This window comes from Oryctolagus cuniculus, chromosome 4, assembly GCF_051225735.1.
Source record: "Oryctolagus cuniculus isolate XC-2025 breed Fujian yellow rabbit chromosome 4, ASM5122573v1, whole genome shotgun sequence".
Taxonomy (NCBI): domain Eukaryota; kingdom Metazoa; phylum Chordata; class Mammalia; order Lagomorpha; family Leporidae; genus Oryctolagus; species Oryctolagus cuniculus.
Window position 1 is genome coordinate 153,658,802 of NC_142870.1, and position 24,963 is coordinate 153,683,764.

Consider the following 24,963-nt stretch of genomic DNA (forward strand, 5'->3'; position numbering starts at 1 on the left):
GTGATAGGGTGGAATTTTCTGGCAAGATGCTAATATTTTGCTAATATTTTATCTTGATAAAGGTTGAGTTAGAATTGTACAAACTCATCAGACAATATACTTTAAGATTATACTATTTGTTTTTACTGTCATGAAATGTCCATCTCTTTTTACTATTGCTTTTGACGGTTAGTGAAGTAGGTATACAATTTTGAGTTAACAATTGGTTTATACCAGGTACTTGGAGAATATTTGTCTGCTGTCCTTAGATTTTTATTGTTGTGGTTCAGAAGTCATTTGTTATTCTAGCTAATACATCCTGCAGAACGTGTGTGGCTGCTTTTATTCTCTTCTTTTTATCTTTGGTGTTTTGTAACTTCAGTATGGGTGGATCTAATTTATTCTGTTGAGAGTCTGTGGGTTCTCAAATATGATTCTGTAATCTTTCATCCCTTCCAGAAAATTTTCAGCCTTTTTCCTTGGAAGACCACTCTTGAATATTTATTGAAAAGATATGCAACTCCTGCTCCTCTTAGAACTCTAATCAGGTAACAAGAGTCTCTCTCACTCCTGTTCTGCTTTGGCTCTGCTACGTTCGGGACAGTTTCTCCTAGACTGCTTCATCAGTCATTACGCATCTCTCAGCCATGACTAAGACATTGATTAACTGGTAATTCTCTTAGAAATTCAATTTTTAATATCACTTACTATTTTTTAAAAAGATTGCGTTTATTTATTTGAGAAGTAGAGTTACAGAGAGAGGGAGAGACAGAAAGAAAGGTCTTCCATCCACTGGTTTGTTTCCCAAAGGGCTGCAATGTCTGGAGCTTCGCTGATCCGAAGCCAGGAGCCAGGAGTTTCTTTGGGTTTCCCACAGGGTGCAGGGGCCCAGGCACTTGGGCCATCTTCCACTGCTTTCCCAGGGCATAGCAGAGAGCTGGATTGCAAGTGGAGCAGCCGGACATGAACTGGTGCACATATGGGATGCTGGCACCACAGGCGGAGGCTTATCCCACTACACCTCAGGACCAGCCCCTCAATTACTGTATTTTTAACTTACAGAATTTCCATTTAGTTGCTTTTGAAATACATTTGATTATTTTTGGGAAACTTTTATTATTTTGTTATATTTTTCTTATCTTTTAAAAATGTCAACATATAGACATATTGTATGCACGGTAATTTGGACATCGGTGGTCTTTGTTGTGTGATTAGACCAATTTTTTTGTTTCTTTTTACTTTCACTGGACATACTTTGCCTTCTCATTGTGCCATAATTTTTGTTGCTAATATTCCTCAGACATGAGAACCTTTTGTCATTTGGATTTAAAATATTGTCCATGGAGTCTTTGTGTTTGCCTTAGACACGTCTAATCTGGGACAACTTTGAAATCAATCTACAGCTAGAAATTTTCAGAAATAGCTTCAACTGTGCATTAAGTGTAATCTTATAGATGGCAATTCTCAGTGCAAAGATTTCTTCTTTCCTATTTAACAAAAGTCAAAACCAAGACAGGTAGTTATCTGCTGTGCCTCCTATTATGTGATAGGTTTTTCACCTTCGGAGTTCTGGGCCTTCAGTGACACTGTCTGGTGAGACTTTCCAGGCGGTGTCTTTCACCTGGCATGGGCTTCACCGTGCAGTGCACCAGGCCGCCAGGTGGTTGGTCGGCAGACACCTCTGGGGAAAGTTCCATCTACTGCGTTAGGGGCCTCCTTGGATTTGGATTTTTTATAGCTTGCGTCCTTTCACGAACTGGACTTTTTTGCTCAAAATATAGTAATGACTAGAACTTGCAACAGAGATTTGCTCATTTGAATATCAAATAACTCCTTTCTCTTAGAAATTTTGGGGGAAATTGCCTTGTATTTAGACATCTATGGTAACATGTTATCACTTTTCTTCTCTACATCGCAGATACAGGATAGAGAGAGCACTTTTTTTCTGGTCATATATTACTTCCACTCTACTTTCAATCTCCTTTGCAAAACCAAAGGTTGGCCGTGGAAAGCAGTGACCCTTACAGCCTCCCTGTAGCAAGCACACACACACACACACATGCACACACACAGACGTGCACACACAGGCTGCCACCAAACCCACGCCCTCCACCACTAAAAATAAGCACAAATCCAATTAAAAACCATGTGCTTGCTCTGCAAACACAGCTTCATGATAAATCTCTTGGCCTTCCCTTTCCACCAGATTGCCATCCCTAAATATCCTAAATCTTCCTTTATAAAAATGTTGGAGCCGAGGCAGTCCTTTCTGTTTCTGCCTTGAAGTTCTCCACGTTCTTGGGTGTTGGATTGCCCTGCACTATTGATTTTGGATCGGTTATTTTTGCTCCCATGGAAATCTCAAATCACTGTTCCCCTATATCCACAAACATGAGGATTTTCTATCAGATTTTCAGTTCTTTTAATGCAGTTTTTCCACCTCCAGTTCTGCTGTCATCCCACAGATCTCACCTACTTTGTAAGTGCGATTTCTTGAGATTGTGTCAAAACCGAGTTTCCCTCATTTCATACAAAATACTTTGATTTCACCTCACTCTTCCCCCAACATCTAAGGCTTTATGCCTTGGAACAGCTTCACCACTGGGAGAGACATCGTGAAACGGGGATTTTCACCACAGCTCTCAAACAAAAATACCAATAGGCACTTTTCTTCTTTGTAAATTGTATAAGATTTTTTTTAAAAAAAAAGGGCACAGTTCTGTCTCAGCTCCCCGATTCGTGTCCTGGTCCTCCGAATCTGATGGTGCAGAGAATGTGTGCGCCACAAGACTGCCATTGGTCTTTCACTAACCTGGCATGAGGACTCCCATTGGAGGTGAGGAGAAGGGGGAGGGGGGTGGGAGCTGGGACTCTGGGACTCTTCCTCCCGGCTTTTGTGCTGTGTCGATTTCTATACATTGTAGTATTTTCATAAATCAGCAAGAATAAAATAAATGTTCTTTAAAATAAAAGAATGCAAATGTATATGGAGAAAGGTGAGTTTCCTTATAACCCACCAATTCCTATTTGAGTAATCCCCCAAAAATGTTGATATGACCAGGGCTGGTGCTGTGGCGTAGCAAGTGAAGCAGCCACCTGCGATGCTGACATCCCATATGGGCACTGGTTCAAGTCCCTGCTGCTCCACTTCCGGTCCAGCTCTCTGCTATAGCCTGAGAAAGCAGTAGAAGATGACCCAAGTCCTTGGACCCCTGAACCCACATGGGAGACCCAGAGGAAGCTCCTGACTCCTGGCTTCGGATCAGCCCAGCTCCAGCCGTTGCAGCCATCTGGAGAGTGAGCCAGTGGGTGGAGCACCTCTTTCTCTCTCTGCCTCTCCTTGGTTCTCTGTTTAACTCTGACTTTCAAATAAATAAATCTTAAAAAAAAAAGTTGATATGACCTTCTAGCCCTCTCCGCCCACCCATCCATCCATCCTCTTGATAAGTGTTAGCTCATTTAATCCTCACAATAACCATGAGGGTACTTCAAACACTGTGGAAAAATAAAATTAAAAGATAAGTCTATTTTGGTGCAAAAAAAAGTTGAAATCCATATACAGAAGGATCTTCAAAAATTTCATGAAAAATACATATTTTGGGGCCACCACTGTGGTGCAGTGGGTTAACGCCCTGGCCTGAAACCCTGGCATCCCATATAGGCACTGGTTCTATTCCTAGCTGCTCCTCTTCCGATCCAGCTCTCTGCTATGGCCTGGGAAAGCAGTGGAAGATAGTCCATGTCCTTGGGACCTTGTACCCGCGTGGGAGACCTGGAGGAAGCTCCTGGCTCCTGGTTTCAGATTGGCTCAGCTCCGGCCATTGTGGCCATCTGGGGAGTGAACCAACGGACCTCTCTCTCTGTCTCTACCTGTCTCTGTAACTGTCTTAAAAGAAAACAAGAAAAAAGAAAAATACATATTTTGATAAAAACTGTACATGTATTTCAAATTTTTGTACCAAAATGAACTTATCTTCTTTTTTTAAAAAAAAAGATTTATTTATTTATTTATATGAAAGAGAGACACAGGGAGAAATATATCTTAATCCACTGGTTTACCCCCAAAATGGCCACAATAGCCTGAAGTTGGGTTATGCTGAAGCCACTGAGCCAGGAACACTCCATCAGGGACTTCCACGTGGACAGCAGGAACTGAAGCAGTTGAGCCCTCATCTGTTGCTTATCAGATGCACTAGCAGAGAGCTGGATTCAAACAAAGCAGCCAGGATGGGACTTGAACTGGCGTTCCAATGTGGGATATGGGTGTTTCAAGCTGTGGAACACTTGGGCCATCCTCTGCTGTTTTCCCAGGCAAATTAGCAGGGAGCTGGGATGGAAGCAGAGCAGATGGGACTACAACCAGCACCTATATGAGATGCCGGTGTTGTAGGCATTGGCTTTACATTTCTGCCACCATTCCAGTCCCTTCATGGTTTTTACATATTTAAGACAATTATTGTAATTTATCCTACTTGGCATTCAATGGAAGCTTTCGTTTGAGTCTCAATTTTGAGTCTCAATTCTTTCTTTTACTCTAATTTACTGCCTACTAAGATGTTCTTAATCTGTATTGACCTCTGTTATTCAGTTCATACACTAACTTTTTTAATTTTTTTATTCTTATTTTATTTTTTTGACAGGCAGAGTTAGACACTGAGAGAGACAGAGAGAGAAAGTTATGGAATGTGAGAGAGAGACAAAGAGAAAGGTCTTTCTTCCGTTGGTTCATTCCCCTAATTGCCGGCACTGCGCTGATCCGAAGCCAGGAGCCAGGTGCCTCCTCCTAGTCTCCCATGCGGGTGCAGGGCCCAAGGACCTGGGCCATCCTCCACTGCCTTCCCAGGCCACAGCAGAGAGCTGGCCTGGAAGAGGAGCAAAATGGAACAGAATCCGGCGCCCCTACCGGGACTAGAACCCGGGTTGCCAGAGCCGCAGGTGGAGGATTAGCCTAGTGAGCCATGGCACCGGCCCATACACTAACATTTTAATTTAGATAGCAATGCTTTTGGTTTTAAGAGTTGTTTATTTTTCATGTTTGTGGTGTCTTTTGGAATCTCTCTAAGGACATCCAACATGTTTATGTTAAAGGCCTCTCTCCTGGGCCTGTGTGGTGGCGTAGTGGGTAAAGCTGCTGCCTGTGACACTGGTATCCCATGTAGGCACAGGTTCATGTCCCAGCTGCTCCATTTCTGATCCAGCTCCTTGTTACTGTCCTGGGAAAAGCAGCAGAAGGTGGCCCAAATTCTTGGACCTCTGTACCCATGTAAGAAACCTGGAAGAAGCTCGTGGCTCCTGGCTTCAGCCTAGCCCAGCCCCGGCTATTGCAGCCATCTGGGGAGTGAACCAGAAGATGTAAGATCTCATTCTCTCTCTTTCTCTCTCTCTCTCATCACCCCTTCTCTCTGAGAACTCTTTCAAAAAAATAAATAAATCTCTTTAAAAAAAAAAAGTCCTTTTGCCATTTTTTGAATATTTTGTTATTTTTTCAAAAGCTGGTTCTTCTCATTCATCTCTTTTATGATGTGAAGTTTCATTAAATGTGAACTTTTAGATTTTTTTGCTTAAAAATGCCTTTTTGCTTCTATGAAGATTTTGGCTTTGATAGAGAAGCATGTTTTCTCTGGTTTGGGGTATGGATTGGACGTACTTCCACATGGGATTCACCTGTAACATCCATCATGCATGAAGGCTGCCCCGTTTCTTCTGATTCTTCAACAGTGTGAAGCCTTCTGTGGCTCTTTGGCCCAAGCACCCACACCCCCTGTTAGTCTTGCAGTAAGTGCCAGCCCTAACTGCATAACTCAAGTGAGGTCAAGGAGAGAAGCCAAAGTACCATGCTACTCTGCATATATTTTCTCAGTATCCCCTGGCAAAGCCTGCCTCTTACTTTCAGACTGACTTTGGCATATTTGTAACTAAGTATTTTTTCTTATATCTAAGGGTCAGGGTCTCATCTTGAACAATCTCCATGACTGTACATATTAGCCTTTTGCGTCTTGGATTTCTATATAAGATTTCATTTGAAAACAAATGAGTGAGCCTTTAAAAGTGTCACCAGATATGACCCTCTGACCCTTAATACTCTCACTCCTTAGGCAGTTTGCTGATAACCCATATTATGCTTTGCACATTGCTACATTCTTATGAATGGCGATGCTAATGCACGCCAAGTCAACAGTTGGAAGAGGCAGTTATTAAGAAAAAAAAATTCAGTTAATAGCAGAAGGAGATTTAAGTAGATCTAATGATAATGACTTGTATTTATAAGAATTTCTTCCCATAATGAAAACTGCCATTGGTTTCTTACATACCTTGATCTAGTGTTGTTAGATGTGCTGTAGGTCCTGTGTGAACACACAAAGAATGTAAGTGCAGTTTCTCAGTCTTACAAGAGTTTTGGTGATGTGTTACACTAGTTCAGATCAGCTGTATCGGATAATAACATGTGATATAATCTAACACTGACATGGCTAAGACATCGGCCGTCCCTGTCACGGAGAAGCCACTCTCTGCTCAGTTTGCAGTATTCTGCAGTGCGCTATAAGCAACATTGGACAGGGAGGTGATCTTCTATTATTTGACTGGGGTGGGTGGAATAATTTTAATTGCTAAGAAATTGCATTTTCATTGTAAAGCAATTCAAGTTATAGCAGATTCATAATGCAGCTATTGTAAAAATGACATTTCAGTGACATTTCTGTGAGAAGAACATGGTGATTTTGCAAATGACATGGTGAGGGCATAGCAGTTACGCGAATAACACATTTTCATGATACGTGTGCTGGGAGCATAAATAATGATGATGGCGATAATATTAATAATAATGGCATGCCATGAGAGAAAACCTTTAATCTCTGCAATTCCAAAGTTCTTTAACTCACATCTATCCACTTTACACTCCACTCAAACACTTGGTCCTGACTCTTTTTGATGGAAGGGAACAGAAGAACCAAGTGGTTGCCCAACTCTTTTGCAGATTAATGGCAAACATAGAATCAGAATCTATTTTCTTTTTAAAAGTCTTTTGGGATGACTCACTAGAATGAGTAGCACACAAGTACTGGAAATAATATTGTTCTGATTTTATTGTGGATGTATTTCCATCAGTTTTTTAGGTGGATTGTAGGTGAGTAATTAGCATCTTTTCTCTTCATGTGCATAAAAGAAAATGTAGCATTGTATTATTTCTGGATGAACTGACTTGTTCATTTCCAATATGTTTATAGAATATTCTAATAAGTTAAATAGGTAAGCTGCTTTTGTTAGCCTGAGGGCATATTATTCCCACAGTGGATATGTCATCATCATTTTATTTTCACAATGTCATTATCATGTCATTAATACAGAAATTTTCCATTTTTTCCTCTACATATATTTTAAGAGAAAAAATAGCTTCTTAGAAACTCTGTTGTCAGTGAGTGGAACTAAGTTCTGGAATGATGGTTGTCAGTAAGCATGACCCATGTGGTCAGCATTCTGCCACAAGGGTCACCAACATAATTTATTAAAGACACTATAAGGCAGGGGGAAAATTTGCATTGATTTACATAGCCTTTGACCAAATGCCTTAGCTGCTTATTTTGCCTGTTTCATTTCAGTGTGTGTGAATGCAATGGCTTACTCAAGTTTAAGAATTTGGGCTCAGAGCCTAATTACATGTTATTGATACTTTGCATTCAGGTTGGTATATTGGGCCTAATGCAAAACATCTGAGAACTGAGGCTCTCTCCCCGGCTTGAGGGGAATGAAGTGCAGTGGCAAAGGCAATGTTCAGAAATCCCAATTGGGATCCATTTGGGAGATATATGCTCATGCTCAACCATTTATTTTGTTAGCATTAAGTTTGAGGCATTGGAATCATACTTCGTTACTTACTTTATCATTATTTCTTTGAGCTTTGGGAAGGGTGAGTATGCTTAGGAAAATTCAGATAAAATATTTTTGAGGATATTTCTTTGCTTTTTAAACAAACCACTCACTCTTTTATAAATCCAAATTCCTTTACAAGGCAAGGAATATATGATTCCAAGATAATCCTATTCCTGATTTGTTACCACACCAATTACCAGTAAACTACTGAATTCTTCTGTTTCATAAGCTGTGATTTACATCCGCTGGGTTCTATGATGTCAAGCTTTCAATCAGAGCTCTATAGCCTGATTTCTTCATTTCCATAGCTTGCAGGCAGTCGCTCCTACATTCTGCCAATACAGGCCACCCATGCCTCTTGTCAGTGTTCGCTCAGATGACTAAATGGCAAGGTGCATCAGTGCATGTTAAAGCTACAATGCAAATTTCCCACAAAACATTGACACTGTAACATCTGCAAAGGAGTCGTCACCATGTCAATAACAATAAGTAATACTGCCATTTCTCTCTCCTTGCTTCAGCTAAGAAAGACGCTCTTACACAGCCAATATGGGAAGGATTTCACTATGTCTTATTTATATTCTTGTAAAAGGATATTTATAAAACAAAGGAAAAAATTAAAACGAAGTATATTCAAATTTTTAAAGGTAAAGACTCAAATTGGTGGTTGGATAAGACCCAGGCTGGAACTGAAGATGATAGGAGTTCAAATAAGGAAAATTATAAAACTGACATTTTGTCAAGGTTCCATCTCATCGTTAGGCTCTCGATACAGCTAGTGACATAAATGATAAGTGACAACCAAGAGGAGTGAAAGGGGCCTATCTCAACTGAAAACTTCTGCTCCTCTACCAGTTGGAGTGAGAAATAAATAAATAAAGCAAAAATCTGTGACCTCAGGACAACTGGAGCAGATGTCACACCCAACAGCGAGGAGAACAAGAGCTGTCAAATGAGGTAGCTGCGTTGCCAGAAGACAGCTGAGACCCTTCCCTGCTGTAGCGTCTGCAGAGGCCATCTTGGGTGTTGCCATAAGGGATGGCAGGCTCAGCTTCTCCTTGCTAGGAACCTTCTCACTCCTCATCCAGGGATACGTTGGGGAAGAGTCAGAGGGAAGGGATGTTTAGTGACAGACTTTCTGTACCTAGTGCTGAGCAGCCCTGGAGGTCAGTAGGAGAAGTGTGACCACGTGAGACAGCACCTCCAACTCTTGGCTAACATGTGCTTCCACCATTGTAAAATCCAATTCTTCCTCTTATTTCACAGGAACCTTGACCAGAGAGGGGGCATGATCGAGTCATGGGCCTAGATCCAGTTTGTTAACAAGATGGGAGCTCTTTGATCTAATTGAGGTAGAAATGACATGTTGGACAGCATCTGGCTGCCGGAGAAGTAATGGATTGGTTAGTACCAGAAAAGCCACAGTTATTGGTCGGCATTCATCTGCCAATCCTTTTGCGATACTGTTTCTTAGCCAGAAAGTGTTTTTTTTTTTTTTTTTTTTTTTTTTGCCAATAATCTTGGTTAGGCCACCTATGGAAAAACAGAAAAATCCCCACCTTGGTAACAGATTTCTCAGTATGAAGTAGCGCTGTGGACAATAGAGCCATTTCCTATCTCTCAGACTTTTAGACTTTTTTTTTTCATCAGAAGAATTAATTTTGGTGCCAGAGAAAGAGTTCTGGCTTTGGCAATATGTTGGCTTTGATCCCAGATCCCAGCATGCTGATCCAGACCCAGAGCCATCCAGGGTTCAGAGACCATTGGACAAAGAGCAGCTCTTGTTCTGAGCTCCCAGCCCTCGTCCATGAGATGGGGAAACCCATGCCCCATCCACTTACCCACATTTCCTCCTCCTGAGCCCAGGTCTGTGATGTGCCCATACGACACCCACGACTTCACTTTTTGCAGAGCCCCCCCCCTTTGCTATCTGGCTTCTTTTATTCTCTCAGGAACAGCAGCTGCCGCTAGCCAGCCCGCAGCCCCATCTGAGATGCCCTAGGGAGCAGCTGGAACACTCCCAAAGGCTGATTTTATGCCACTGAGTTTGGTCCCGAATATATCCCACTTTGTGGAAAATATGTAAAATACATTAAGGAATTCCCACCCAGAGCAGGAAGTCCCCGTGTTGACCAAATATTGTTCTAAGACTTGCCTGTACTATTTACTTTCATTCTATTCAATCAGTCTGTGGGGGTATTTTCTGGATTAATGTATCATATTTTTCTGAAACTCAAATTGAGGGCACAAATTCGATTCCCTCACCAAAAAAATGCAGCTTTCTTGTGTAGGAAGAGGAAATATTCTTGCTTCTCTTTAAATCCTAAATTATTTCTCTCCACCTAACTCTCCCTCTCATTTCTCCTCTTCCTACCTTTTAAAGCACAGAGACCTGGAGTTGGAGGTTTAAATAAAGGTGCTATGCCTTTAAAACCAGTGAAAGCAAATGGATTTGAATAACCCAACCGGATCTGGGTCCATCCTAACGTTTAATCTGCATTATGTCTCACTTCCTAATCGCTGCTTCCATTCCAAGTGTGAGCAGAGAGGGTGGGCAAGTGGGGCATAGCAGACAAATGCCAGTAAAACAAGTTTGCCTTATAGCTGGTGAGCCCCAAACCCACGTCCACGGTGCTTTATGGCCGTATTCCATCAGATGACCCCATAAACTAGAAATAATCACCTCTAAACACTAATACCTCCTCTCCTTCATTGTTGCTGGTCGCTATGGTGCTGCATTCGACTGTGAAGAATTCCCCGCCATTATCACCCTCAGTGTCTCTCTCTCTGAAATGTGATCTAATTGCAGAATCCACACCTGTTCCACAGTTCAATAGAATTCAGCTTTGATGGAGGCAGACTTTCAAATAACGCACACACACACACACACACACATACACACACACACATGCATGCACACTGGTACACACACACACGTAGACAATTATCCAGGAGTTCAGTTGGGGCCAAAAAAATAAATAAATTAATAAAGAGGGCGAGTTTATCAGAAAATACTGTTATGGAGAGGAGGAGGGGAGAAAAGGCTGTGTTTTGTGGTCACTGGAAGATTGCTGATGGGTGCATAAATAAGGCATGCTGGAACATCTGTTCTTTGTTGTGCGTTCAGCTTTTTAATGTGTTCAAAGAGCAGCTCTGACGCTTCGCTGACTGCCACTCCCCATCCGAGCAACATTTTACCAGAAAATAATAAACCTTCCTGGTGGGGTGCAGGGAGCCAAGGCATTCGGGCAATGCCATTAATTTGGAAATATCTCTTTTTCTGGGATTTTAAAACCTCTCTCTCTTTGAACATTGCACAAATTTTTGGGACTCAGCCTAGCAGCCCTATCAGCCTAAACATTAACTCGGTCTGAATATCTATTCAACCTTTTATTTATTTATTTATTTTTTCAAATCAGCAAAGGAAGAGAGGCAGTCAAGGCAAAGTTTACAGATCTCTCCCCCCCCCCCCAATTACTGCTCTTAATTTTATTAATGTTATCTCGAATCTACTGGGATTATTTTTAACATGTTCCAGTATGTATTTGGACTGATAAAATTCGGAGGCAGCTGAGGCCCCTGACAGTTGAACAATATTGGCTGGTGATTTTGATACAGTGTGGTAGGCAGCAAAAGATTAAAAAACAAAACAAAAAAAAAAAGGAGCATCCTAAACTGAGGAAAACCAGCTTGAATTCTAAAATAAAATTTTAGCAGCGCGGATTTCTCTTGCCATAGGCTATGAGGCTACTATGAATTTCAGATGCATTTCCTGAGCTGTCAATGAGGTGGAAAGATGAGACTGGCATTACGAAGATTTGTCGCGGCTCCATTCAGTGTAATTGCGATCGAAGGTATAGAGACATTAACCGCCACCCAAGAAGAGCTGTTTGTGTACATACTGTATAGAAATAGCTCACCAGACAACCAGAGGACCAGAATGGGAATTTCTTTATGTCACTTGATTTGGCTTTTACATCTCTTCCCCCTCACCCCGCTTTTTTTAGGTCACAGCTCAGAAGCACTGCAATACCAATTAGCGGCTGGAGGTTGCTTCCATAATGAGTTTGACTAAGTATTCTGAAAGGAAGATAGGATCTTTTGGGTACAAGGCTGCTATGTAAATTCTCTCCTTCCAACCTTCTCTCCTCATATCTTGTCATCTACACGCCAGTCTTTGTGCTCTTGACCCAGCCAGTCCCCTTCCACAGGGCAGGTTCCATTTAGAAATGTAAGGGTGGGTAGAAATGTATGGGCGGGCTTAGCTCTGGGGAAGGATTTTGGACAGTGGGTTACCCAGAGCTTGGGTCCATGCTACCAGAGGACAGATGTTTGTGGTTAGGTGAGTGACTCTTTAAAAAAAAATCATCCTTTCGTTGGTTTTGCATGCTGTTCGTTTTGGTTAATTTGGGGTTTGCAATGATCAATATCAAGGTAATGTTATTGATTTTGCCAGACTGAACCCAATGATGTTATATTTCAATGTGTCTCTGCTGCTTAAAAATCTCACAAAATGACGGCTTTCTAAACGAGCAACAGAAGTGCCCATATCCAAAGTCACTTTGGCTTTTAATCTGCGCTTGCAACACCATCACTGTGGAAGTGAATGATAGTTTATTGGCAGCTATAGAACATTTTAGAACGTTTAATTATCTTAAAACTAGAAGGTATATTGGGGGTGTGGTATGGGCATATTATATACAACTTATTGTTCAGTTAATACATTTTTCACCATAACAACACTAGACAACTTATCCTTAGTGAGCAAACAGCTCCTCTTTTTGTATAACTTATAACCCCACGAACTAGATGAGCATGCCACGGGGAATGGTTTTTTGACATTGTTTTTCAGGTAAAGACATTCTCACTAATTTACTCAGCACAATAGCTTCCAGTCACAGAATATCATATGGAACAAATTTGAATTTTATGCCCTGTTTGGATGAACCTCCAAGTTTTGCTTTGAGTATGTAATCCAAGTAAAAAGAGGAAAATGAGGCATTTTCAATGATGCTATTGCTATATTTTCATAGCTCAACTTTTCCTTCTTTTGATCAAAGTTTCAAAAAAAATTATTGTCAAGACAAGGCTGTATGATTCCGATATTGAATGTGCAGGAAAATCGGTCACGTAACTCTACCACCTTCACAAAGTCTTCGCCATGTAGTGTGTGCTGTGATACACAGCCTAGGATACACTTAAGGCTGGCAGGATTATTACCCAGGCTTTGGGGATGCAACCCACTGCCAACCCTCAAATGTGCAGTCCTCTCTCGCATCAGTCCTATGTTTAAAAAAAAACTACACTGACCAGAGCATCACCACACTCCCAGGGGCAGCCTGCACCCACCAACTACTAGTCAAAGTGGGCTGTGAGACCAAGACCTGGAACCAACCTAAATGCCCATCAACGGTAGACTGGATAAAGAAATTATGGGATATGTACTCTTTAGAATACTATACCGCAGTAAAAAAAAAAAAATGAAATCCAGTCATTTGCACAAGATGGAGAAATCTGGAACACATCATGCTGAGTGAAATAAGCCAGTCCCAAAGGGCAAATATCATATGTTCTCCCTGATCGGTGACAACTGACTGAACACCAAAAAGGAAACCTGTTGAAGTGAAATGGACACTATGAGAAATGGTGACTTGATCAGCATAGCCCTGACTGTTAATGAACAACTTAATACATTATCCCTCTTAGTATTTTTTTTTGTCTGTTCTACTTAATACTACTGGTTTAATTCTGTAATTAATACACAGTTATTCTTAAGTGTTAAAATTTAACTGAAATGTGATCCCCGTTAAATATAAGAGTGGGAATAAGAGAGGGAAGAGATGTACAATTTGGGACATGCTCAAGCTGACTTGCCCCAAATGGTAGAGTTAGAAACATACCAGGGGATTCCAATTCAATCCCATCAAGGTGGCATTTACCAATGCCATCTCACTAGTCCAAGCGATCTATTTCTGTTCACAATTGATCATAATGAAAGGACTAAGAGTCAAAGGGATCACATAAACAAGTGCCTGCTAATACTAACTGATAGAATAAATAAAGGGGAGAGCGATCCAACATGGGAAGCGAGATACACAGAAGACTCATAGAATGGCGGATTCCTAAACAGCACTCTGGCCTCAGAATCAGCCCTAAAGTCATTCGGATCTGGCTGAAAAGCCCATGAGAGTATTTTAGGCATGGAAAGCCAAGACACTCTGGGAAAAAAAAAAAAAAAAAACCTAAATGAAAGATCTCTGTGAGTGAAATCCCAGTGGAAAGAACAGGTCTTCAAAGAAGGAGGTACCTTTCTCTGAAGGGAGGAGAGAACTTCCACTTTGACTATGACCTTGTCTAAATAAGATAAGAGTCGGTGAACTCAAAAGGCTTCCATAGCCTTGGAAACTCATGACTGGAGTATAGGGAGATTACTGATGCCATAGACAGGAGTGTCAATTTGTTAAGTCAACAACAGGAGTCACTGTGCACTTACTCCTCATGTAGGATCTCTGTCCTTAATGTGCTGTACATTGAGATTTAATGCTATAACGAGTACTCAAACAGTATTTTTCACTTTGTGTTTCTATGTGGGTGCAAACTGTAGAAATCTTTACTTAATGTATACTAAACTGATCTTCTGTATATATAGAAAATTGAAAATGAATCTTGATATGAATGGAAGGGGAGAGAGAGCGGGAAAGGGGAGGGTTGCGGGTGGGAGGGAAGTCATGGGGGGTAGGGAGCCAATGTAATCCATAAGCTGTACTTTGGAAATCTATATTCATTAAATAAACGTTAAAAAAAAAGTGGGCTGTGAGAGCCTTGCCCCATCCTTCCACTTCAGGACAGTGTGGAAGGGCCATGCCAGCCCCAGAACTGTTGGAGTTGTCTGTGGCCAGTGTTGAGTCCCCTCTGCCCTGCCTTGCTTCCTTTTCTTCCCTCCACAGCATCTTGATCTTGAGGTCCCTCCTTGACCAACTTTTGCCTGTTAACCTCTGTTTCACAATATTTCCCTGGAGGGTGACCCTGCCTGCACCTACTGCATGCTTTGCCTGCGGTCTCTGCTGATTTTCACCTTTGATGAATACAATGACCTTCATTATCTTGTATTTTGCTATAAACAAGATTTGTTGCTACTTGTATGAACTTGTTTCCTCCCTTTGATAATTAGGATGCCTTGGGTTGGTATGGAATGCATTATCATTTCCCCCATTAGAATTAATAAAAGTATTGTTTTATTTAAATATCTTCACATAGCAACATGGCTTTAGGAGAAATTAAAGTTGTTGCGTGGGTTGTAAGTATTGTCAGAGTGCTCTCGTCTGCACATAACAGAAGATCCAAACGAACGTGAATTAAACATTAAGAAAAAATATTCTCAACTGGTAAGTCCAGAGGAAGAAAACTCCAAAGCTTGCTAATCCAGTCATTCACTGCCGTCCTGCAGGACCTGGCTTCCTTCCATATTCCCCTTCCTCCTTCCTCAGGATATCAGCTACTGTGTTGTGCTCACAAGATCATAGCCCTCACAATGGACAACACTGAAAGAGGGGAAGGGAATATGGTACTTCTTTGGATCCATCATTAAGAACAAGAAAATTTTTTCAAGGCTTCCTTAGTAGACTTCATTCATGTGTCTCTGGCAAGAATATTTTTCAAACGTTCCATTCTTAAACCAGTAACTGACAACAGTAATAGAATCACCGTGATTGGCTTATTAATCTGTATGTACCTCTTGGAGCCGGGTCTATCCCTCCTGAAGCACAAGGCTGTCCAATACCCCAGCCTGGGATTGTGTTTCTGAGGACAAAGGGGAGAATGGCTACTGTGCAGGTGACTGATGATGTAGAAAACCTATAGACTGGCCAGTGCTGTGGCTCAATAGGCTAGTCCTCCGCCTTGCGGCGCTGGCACACCGGGTTCTAGTCCCGGTCGGGGTGCTGGATTCTGTCCCGGTTGCCCCTCTTCATAGAGTCATTGCTAAATCATTCTTCCTAAGTTTAAGGCCTTAATTATTACTACAAGTCAGGAACAGGGATAGGAATCACTGGCAAGAAGTCTATAGGTTTTCTTTTCTTTTCTTTTTTTTTTCTTTTTCTTTTCTTTTTTTTGACAGGCAGAGTGGACAGTGAGAGAGACAGAGAGAAAGGTCTTCCTTTTTGCCTTTGGTTCACCCTCCAATGGCCGCTGCGGCCGGCGCGCTGCAGCCGGCGCATTGCGCTGATCCAAAGGCAGGAGCCAGGTGCTTCTCCTGGTCTCCCACGTGGGTGCAGGGGCCCAAGAACTTGGGCCATCCTCCACTGCCTTCCTGGGCCACAGCAAAGAGCTGGAGTGGGAGAGGAGCAGCCGAGCCTCAAACTGGTACCCATATGGGATGCCGGCACTGCAGGCAGCAGCTTTACCCGCTATGCCACAGTGCCAGTCCCCTCTATTACATTTTAATACTTTGAGATATAATTAGTTTTTTATTCCAATTTATGTAATAACAATCAAGTAGTCAATCTATTATGGTTTAATATTTAGTTTTTTAAATGTTATTTTTAGCTATTATAAAGCAATTAAGAGCACATTTATGTAAATATACTTACTCACAGATTAGATGATTTTTTAAAGACAAATTCCTTGACAAACACTCAGTAGATCAATTTACATATGTATTTCAAATTTTTATCTATTTTCATTTTATTTTGAAAGGGAGAGGAAGAGAGAGAGATATCTTCAGTTTCTAGAAATAAGCAATTAGTTCAGTTACTTATGGCTATGTGACTACCTACTGGCCAAAACAGAATGTCTTTATGTATGTATGTATGTGTGTGTGTGTGTATATATATATATATATATATGTGTGTGTGTGTGTGTATATATGTATGTATGTATATACACACATATACATTTTTGTTTGTCATTTATTAGGCAGTGTTGGCCCATTGGTTCCAATGCTAATTTTGTCTGGGATTATTAATTGGGCTGTTATGACTGAAGGGTTGAGAAACCCAATGTGGCCTCCTCTATGTGTTTGGCAATGGTTGGCAGTTGGCAGTGAGGAAGCCTTGGCACCCTACTTCATCTTTCATCCTCCAGTGGGGATAGATTCCATGTCTTCAGACCAAGGTAGTCACAGGACTCCAGGAGAGGGGAGATATACGTTATAAGGCGTGCTGAGACCTAGAGTCAGAAGACACGGAAGATTATATCAGTTGCTTTCTGTTAAACAAAAGCAAGTCACTAGACCAGCCTGGACTCAAAAGCAGAGGAAATGGATTTGACTTTATGATGAAAAGAGCTAATTATGAACAGGAGACCACTGGTATATAAGTAATGTAAGTATTAGCAGTATGTGTTGGTTATTTTTTTCTAATTTTTCAAAAATAATTGCTTTGAGAGGTAGAGAGACAGAAATAGATAGGCAGAAAGGGAGCTCTCATTTGCTGGTTCACTTGTCAAATGCCTGCAGCTACTAAGACTGAGTCAGGCCGAAACCAGGAGTTAGGGACTCATTGAAGGTGTCCTACATTGCAGGCAGGAACCCAATTACCTGAGACATCTGTGGCTTCTAAGGATGGACTCACCTGGAGGTTGAAACTGAGAGAGGAGCTGAGATCAAGCCCAGGCACTTCTGTGTGTGGTGCATGGGTCCTTTGCGCCATCTTAACAGCTTTGCCAAACACCCCACCCCTGGATGTGTTCTTTAAGGGAAGAAACTTGTTCACTTCCCCGTTGGTTCTTCCTGCTCTCTGAAATGTGGGCAAAATGATGGTCTCCAACACTCCCCGAAGTCATGCTGATGAGAGGGAGGTAGAAGGTAACTAAGTTCTTGGTAAATTACTGGAAATGCTACTTTGTGCTTATATACTGTCCTCATAAGAAATAAAGCCTTGCAAGCTTAAAGCTGTATTAATTTACATTTTCCCCTATAGCTAGCTAATTAAAGACCCAATTAATAGGAGACCGCTTTACTTTCAAATTTTTTAATCTCACTTTATTAATTTTTTTCTCAATGTCTGGTTTATATATTTAAATATAGTGAAACCACTATTACTTGATAGATTTTTCTCTATCATTAGGAAGAATGTATCTTTTATCAGGAACCCGTGAATTTGACAAAAATGTCTTCTGGCATTTGGGAACTGTTTTCATTTTTACCTATTTTCACCCTGTGCCATGTTAAGAAAATGTCTCAACTTGAACTATTTTTTATTTCTGAAATATACTTTGTTTATGAAGCATTATTCTTTTGATTAATAGTTGTAGAACTTCTTGGTCCTATTTTCAATTGAGATATTATGGTACTTTCATTAGCAAAGTTAGACTGATTATTTTTATTTTAGATATATATTTAGATTTGATGACAGAATTTTGCTATGTTTAGGAACATAGCAAAACATGTATGCTTTGTTCCCAGAACATTTATTTAGTCTAGAATAATCCGTTACTTGAAAGCTTGAGAAAATACTGCCCATGTTACTAGTTAGGCATAAAAATTTTTAGGTAAATAATTTTTTGGATCAGTTTCTTCAGTGGTTTTTCACTTGACTGTTCATACTTATTCCTACTACTGTTGTCACTAATAATTTCTCCTCTTCTTTTTTTAAACTAGAAAAAGTAAAATTTGATTCAATGTGACTTGGCATGTCACAATGATTACACAGTGATCATTTTCAGAAGATTTCTACAGATCTCTAAAACTTGGTAGACTACTAAAAGTGTAACAGGTTCCAATAGTTTCAATTTGTAATCTGTCTACTAACAAAGTGTTTTTTTTCTTTCTATTTAAAGGTGCATTTAATCTGCTTTTCCTCATTTTTTTATTGTGACAAAATATACATAACACAAAACTGACCATCTTAACCCTTTGAATGTGTTGTTCTATGGTATTAAGTATATTTGCATTTTGCAAGCATCATCGCCATCCATCTCCAAATCTCCTTTCATCTTGCAGATCTGAAACTCTAAACCAATAAGACAATTACACTTCTACTATCTGTGCTTGTGACTAAGTATTTCACATAAGAGGAACCATGCAGTGTTTGTCTTTTTTGTGACTGGCTTATTTCTCTTACCATAATGACCTCAAGGTTCATTTATGTTGTAGCCTGTGTCAGAATTTCCTTCCTTTTTCAGCCTAAAATAATCCACTGGATGTGTGTTGATTAATTCTATGTTCCAACCTGACTAGGTTAAAAGGTGCCAAGACTAAACACTGTTTCTGGGCGTTGTCTGTAAGGGTGTTCTCAGATGAGATTAACATTCGAATGGGTGGTGTCTGTACAGCAGCTCCCCAGTGTGAGCAGGCATCATCCACTCTGCTGAGGACTTGATTAGAACAAAAAGGAAAGAAAGGGGGCAGCAGTGGCTAAAATCGCCTCTTGTGACACCAGCATCCCACATGGGCACTGGTTTGTGTCTTGGCTGCCTCACTTCTGATATAGCTCCCTGCTAATGTACCTGGGAAAGCAGTGGAGAATGGCTCAAGTGCCTTGGTCCCTGCATCCACGTGGGAGATTTGGAGGAAGCTTCTGGCTTCTGGCTTCAGAGTAGCCCAGCCCTGGCTGTTGCAGCCGTTTGGGGAGTGAACCAGCAGATGGAAGTGCACGCTCTCTCTCTCTCTCTCTCTCTCTCCCTCTCCCTCTCCCTCTCCCTGTAACTCTGCCTTAGAAAGGAGGGATCCAGCCCTTTTTTTCATCTTGCTCTCCTGTTGAGTGGAACATCAGTCATCTGTCCATGCACCATCAGCTCACCTGGTTTTCAGACCTTCCAGGATGGACAGGAATTGCACTGCTGGCTTTCCTGGGCCTTCGGCTTTCAGAAGACAGGTGTTGGGTTTTCCCAGTCTCCATAACCATGAGCCAATTCCTCATGAGAGCCTCTTTTTCTATGTATATCCAGTTGGTCCTGTTTCTCTGGAAAGCCCTGACTAGTACAGTATGTATATACAGTAATATTTAGTACAAGTATGTGTATAAGTTAGTACAGTGTGTATAAACAGTTGTCCTCCCTTAACTGTGGGAGGATTTGGTCCAAGCACTGAACTCTACAACTAAGTACTCAACATGTGTTGTGGCCATAACTTCTGCAGTTTAAGGTATGGCTGCAAAACTAGCATAAATTTCCTTTTCCTTCTTCACAACTTCACAGATTAAAGACTCGTTCTTACCATAGATCTTAGGAATCTCAGCACAAGAGTTTTCTATTTCCTTATTAAGTTGAGAAATGCCATGTTTTTACTTGAATAAGGCACTTTCCTGCTTCTCTTTAGCATCACTGAATTGCTAGCCTCAGTACTCTGGTGCTTCAGAGCCATTGAGTCCAATAAGGGTTACTGGAATGCTAATCCTACAATACTGTAGCAGGTGGTCTGATTCCGGGAGGGCTACTGAGTGACGAATAGAAGGCAGCGTATACAGCACAGATACACTGGAGAAAGGACAATTCATGTCCTAGGGTGGATGGTACAGTTAAGTGTGAGATTTCATCTTGCTACTGAGAATGGCACTCAGTTTAAAACTTAAAATGTTTATTTCTATAATTTTCTGTTTAGTATTCTCAGGCCACCGTTGACTGTGGGTAACTGAAACCACAGAAGGAAAAGCCAGGAATGAGGGGAGGGGGCAGAGAGACTACTGTATCACACTTTGTCCTTCATTCATCTGTCCGTGGGCACGTGGGTTGCGTCTCCATTTTAGCTAATTGTGAATAATGCTACTGTGAACAAGGGTGCACAAATACCTTTTCCAGATCTTGCTTTCAATTCTTTCGAGTATATACCCAGAATCAATGACAACTTTGTTGTTAATTTCTTGAGGAATAGCCATACTGTTTCTAACAGTTGGCTGTACCATTTAACAATCCCACCAACAGTGCAGAGGGTTCCATTTTCCTCACATCATTGACAACATTTTTTGTTCTATTTCATTAAAAAAAAAACTAGAAACCATTTTACTGGGTGTAAGGTGGTATTTCTTATAGTTTTGATTTGCATCTCTGTAGTGTTTAGGGCTGTTGATCGTCTTTTTAGGTACTTTTTGGCATTTGTAGATCTTTGGAGAAATGTCTCTTCATGTCCTTTGCCCAGTTTTGACTTGGGTTGTTGTTGAGATTTATGAGTTCTATAGACATATATATTTCAAATTGTGTTTATTTAGAAGCAGTCAGATTATCAACAAAACAGCTACAGGCCAGCGCCATGGCTCAATAGGCTAATCCTCTGCCTGCGGTGCCGGCACACTCCGTTCTAGTCCCGGTTGGGGCGCCGGATTCTGTCCCAGTTGCCCCTCTTCCAGGCCAGCTCTCTGCTGTGGCCCGGGAGTGCAGTGGAGGATGACCCAAGTGCTTGGGCCCTGCACCCGCATGGGAGACCAGGAGAAGCACCTGGCTCCTGCCTTGGGATCAGCGCGGTGTGCCGGCCGCAGCGCACCGGACATGGTGGCCATTGGAGGGTGAACCAATGGCAAAAGGAAGACCTTTCTCTCTGTCTCTCTCTCTCACTGTCCACTCTGCCTGTCAAAAAAAAAAAAAAAAGAAATAAAACAGCTACAACCTTTTTTTCTGCAATTACAGTGCTAGTCCTTTAACAAAACAACAATTATTTCATATAAGCTGCATCAGAAACAATTGAAGATGAAAAAATGACCATCACTACATATAACAATAAGAACTGCTTCATATTTTCATGCCAATTTACACCCCCATACTGTAGCAGGAAATGTTAGTGGCTATTGAAAAATACCACTGGGACAGGGCTACCAAAGACACACTTGGTTGTGTGTTGAATATACAACAACAACAAAAAAAGTACTTCACAGCTGAAAAACTAATTGCGCACAGCCTTACATTTCAATTTTTTTTTCTTTAAAGGACTGAGTTGTGTACAGGAGGATTAAATGCTTTATAGAAAGAAAAAAAACTACACTAGAACCAACTTGCTCAACGTTGTTGTCTTCACCCTCCTCTTCATCTTCCTCTCACTCCTCTTCCTTCTTCTTTGAAGGGACTTCCTTGAAGACTGCCTTCTTTGCTGCTTTAGGCTTTCCTTATATCAGTATGCAGCAGTCCCCTTTTCATGTTTTCCCTTCAGCTTAGCAGAGTTCTTTCCATCAGGCTGCTGGTCACCTGCAGCAGTGTTGTTCACACCTCTCCCAGATTCTTGGCAGCATCGCCAGTGGATAGGCCAGGATGCTGTCCTTGATTTTTGGGAGATAGTCAAAACAGAACAAGCAAAAGGCTGAAGGAGGTTTCTTGGGTGCATTGGGATCCCTGAGCTTTCTTTTTTTCCCCTTTAGGAGGGGTATAGCTATTCATTTCTCTTTCATAACTGTCCAGCTTTGCTGTGTCTTCAAATTTTCCCTTCTTTTTAGCAGCCATGGTCTTTCACCTCTTTGAGGCTTCTCAGTTGATGGAAGCCGCTGGGTGCTGTTTCTTGTGCTCTTCTCAGCAAGTTTGTACAAAGAATGCACATGATAACATTTTTTTATCTCAGTTTCTTATTTTTTCTCATTGAGGCAGACAGTCTCCCATATGTATTACATGTATATTGCATATATATGTGATATATTCTTTAATAGAGATATTGAATAATAATTGCTTATCAGAGATGTAATTTGTAATATTTTCTCATATTATGTGTTTTACCTTCTTCCTCTGTTGACAGTGTTTTTTGATGTCAATTTTTTTATTTTTAGGAAAAGTAATTTGCTATATATTCTTTTGTTGCTTATACCTTTGGTGTTAGATCCAAGAAATCATTAACAAGTGCAACATTATGGATATTTGCCCTATATTTTATTCTAAGTATTTTAGAGTTTCAGGTCTTACATTTAGATCATGGATCGATTTTGCGTTAACTTTTGAAAATCATGTTAGGTGAGATTCTGACTTCATTTTTTGTGAGTATTTATCCTGTCTTACCAGTACCATTTGTTGAAAAGACTATGTTTTCATCATTGAATGGTTTTAGCCCCTTGTTGAAAATAATGTGACCATGTATTCAAGGATTTATCTCTAGACTCTGTTGGATTCCATCAGTCTATGTATGTTTGTCTGACTTCACTACCACACTGTTTTCATTTCTGCAGTCTTGTAGTAAGATTTGAAATCAGAAAGTATTAATCCTCCAGCTTCATCAATCTTTATGAGGGTTGTTTTAGCTATTTAGATCCTTTGAGATTCCACATAAATTTTAGGATGAGTCTTTCTATTTCTCTAAAAAAAATCATTAGGATTCTGGTAGGGATTACACTATATCTATAAATCACTTTGAGTAGTATCGATAAGTTAACAACATTGAGTCTATGTCCATGAGATATCTTACTCATGAGAAAATAGTCTTTAATTTCTTTTAGCAATGTTTTATAGCTTTCCTTATACAGGTCTTTCACCTTCTTGGTAAAGTTAATTTTTTTTAAGATTTATTTTATTTATTTGAAAGAGTTACACAAGAGAGGAGAGGCACAGAGAGAGAGAGAGAGAGAGGTCATCCATCCATTGATTCACTCCCCAGATGGCCACAACGGCTGGAGCTGTGCCAATCCAACGCCAGGAGCCAGGAGCTTCTTCTGGGTCTCCCACGTGGGTGCAGGGGCCCGAGGACGTGGGCCATCTTCTACTGCTTTCCCAGGCCACAGCAGAGAGCTGGATTGGAAGAGGAGCAGTTGGGACTTGAACCGGCACCTATATGGGATGCTGGTGCTTCAGGCCAGGTCTTTAACATACTGCACCACAGCACCAGCCCCGGTCAAGTTAATTCTTAAGTGTTTTGTTATTTCTGATGCTGTTGCAAATGGAATTGCTTTCTTAATTTCATTTTGAATTGTTCAAGGTGTATAGAAATACAACTGATTTTTGTGTGTTAACTTGAACCCTGCTGCTTTGCTGATTTGGGTATTAGATTTAACAGGGAATTCTTGTGTCACATTTAGGGTTTCCTATATATAGGAGCATATCATCTGTGCACAGACATAATTCCACTTTTTCCTTTTCTAATTTGGAAGCCTCATTTTTTTCTTGTCTCTGGTTAGAACTTCCAGTATTCTTTTAAATAAGAGTTGCAAAAGGCAAAAAGCAAATATCTTTGCCTTCTTCCTGATCTTAGAGGAAAAAATGTTAAGTTTCCCCCATTGAGTATGATATTCACTATGGATTTTTTCATATATGGCTTTTATTATGTTAAGGTAGCTTCTTTCTATTCCTGATTGTTGAAATTTTTCCCATGAAAAGAAGTTAGATTTTTGTCAAATGCCTTGTCTGTATCAGGTGAGATTATCACACAGTTTTTTCTTTTATTCTGTTAATGTGGCTTATTACATTGATTTTTATATGTTGAACTATTCTTGCATTCCAGGAATAAATCCCACTTGGTCCTAGTGTATAACCCTTTTGATATTCTGCTTGTTTTGTTTTGTTAATATTTTGTTAAAGACACTGTTTCTCATAGTGTCCATTTCACTTCAACAGGTTTCCCCTTTGGTGCTCAGTTAGTTGTCACCGATCAGGGAGAACATATGATATTTGTCCCGTTGGGACTGGCTTAATTCACTCAGCATAATGTTTTCTAGATTCCTCCATCTTGTTGCAAATGACTGGATTTCATTGTTTTTGACTGCTGTATAGTATTCGATAGAGTACATGTCCCATAATTTCTTTATCCAGTCTACTGTTGATGGGCATTTGGGTTGGTTCCATGTCTTAGCTATTGTGAATTGAGCTGCAATAAACATTAAAGTGCAGATAGCTTTTTTGTTTGCTAATTTAATTTCCTTTGGGTAAATTCCAAGGAGTGGGATGGCTGGGTTGTATGGTAGGATTATATTCAGGTTTCTGAGGAATCTCCAGACTGACTTCCATAATGGATTAACCAGTTTGCATTCCCACCAACAGTGGGTTAGTGTCTCTTTTTCCCCACAACCTCTCCAGCATCTATTGTTGGTAGATTTCTGAGTGTGAGCCATTCTAACCAGGGTCAGGTGAAACCTCATTGTGGTTTTGATTTGCATTTCCCTGATTGCTAGTGATCTTGAACATTTTTTCATGTGTCTGTTGGCCATTTGGATTTCCTCTTTTGAAAAATGTCTATTGAGGTCCTTGGCCCATCTCTTAAGAGGGTTGTTTGTTTTGATGTTG

General features: G+C 40.7%; 1 long non-coding RNA gene across 3 annotated transcripts in view; it reads left to right on the forward strand.

Moving 5' to 3' along the window:
• The window catches only part of LOC149127184 (uncharacterized), a 197,497-nt gene that overhangs the window by 136,607 nt on the left and 35,927 nt on the right, over positions 1-24,963 (forward strand). The window contains exon 6 of one of the 3 annotated variants that reach the window (XR_016232843.1): positions 439-4,786. The exons of the other annotated variants lie outside the window; for them this stretch is intronic. This is a non-coding gene — a long non-coding RNA (uncharacterized LOC149127184). Of the gene's footprint in view, positions 1-438; positions 4,787-24,963 lie in introns of those variants that run through there. 3 annotated transcript variants of the gene reach the window in all.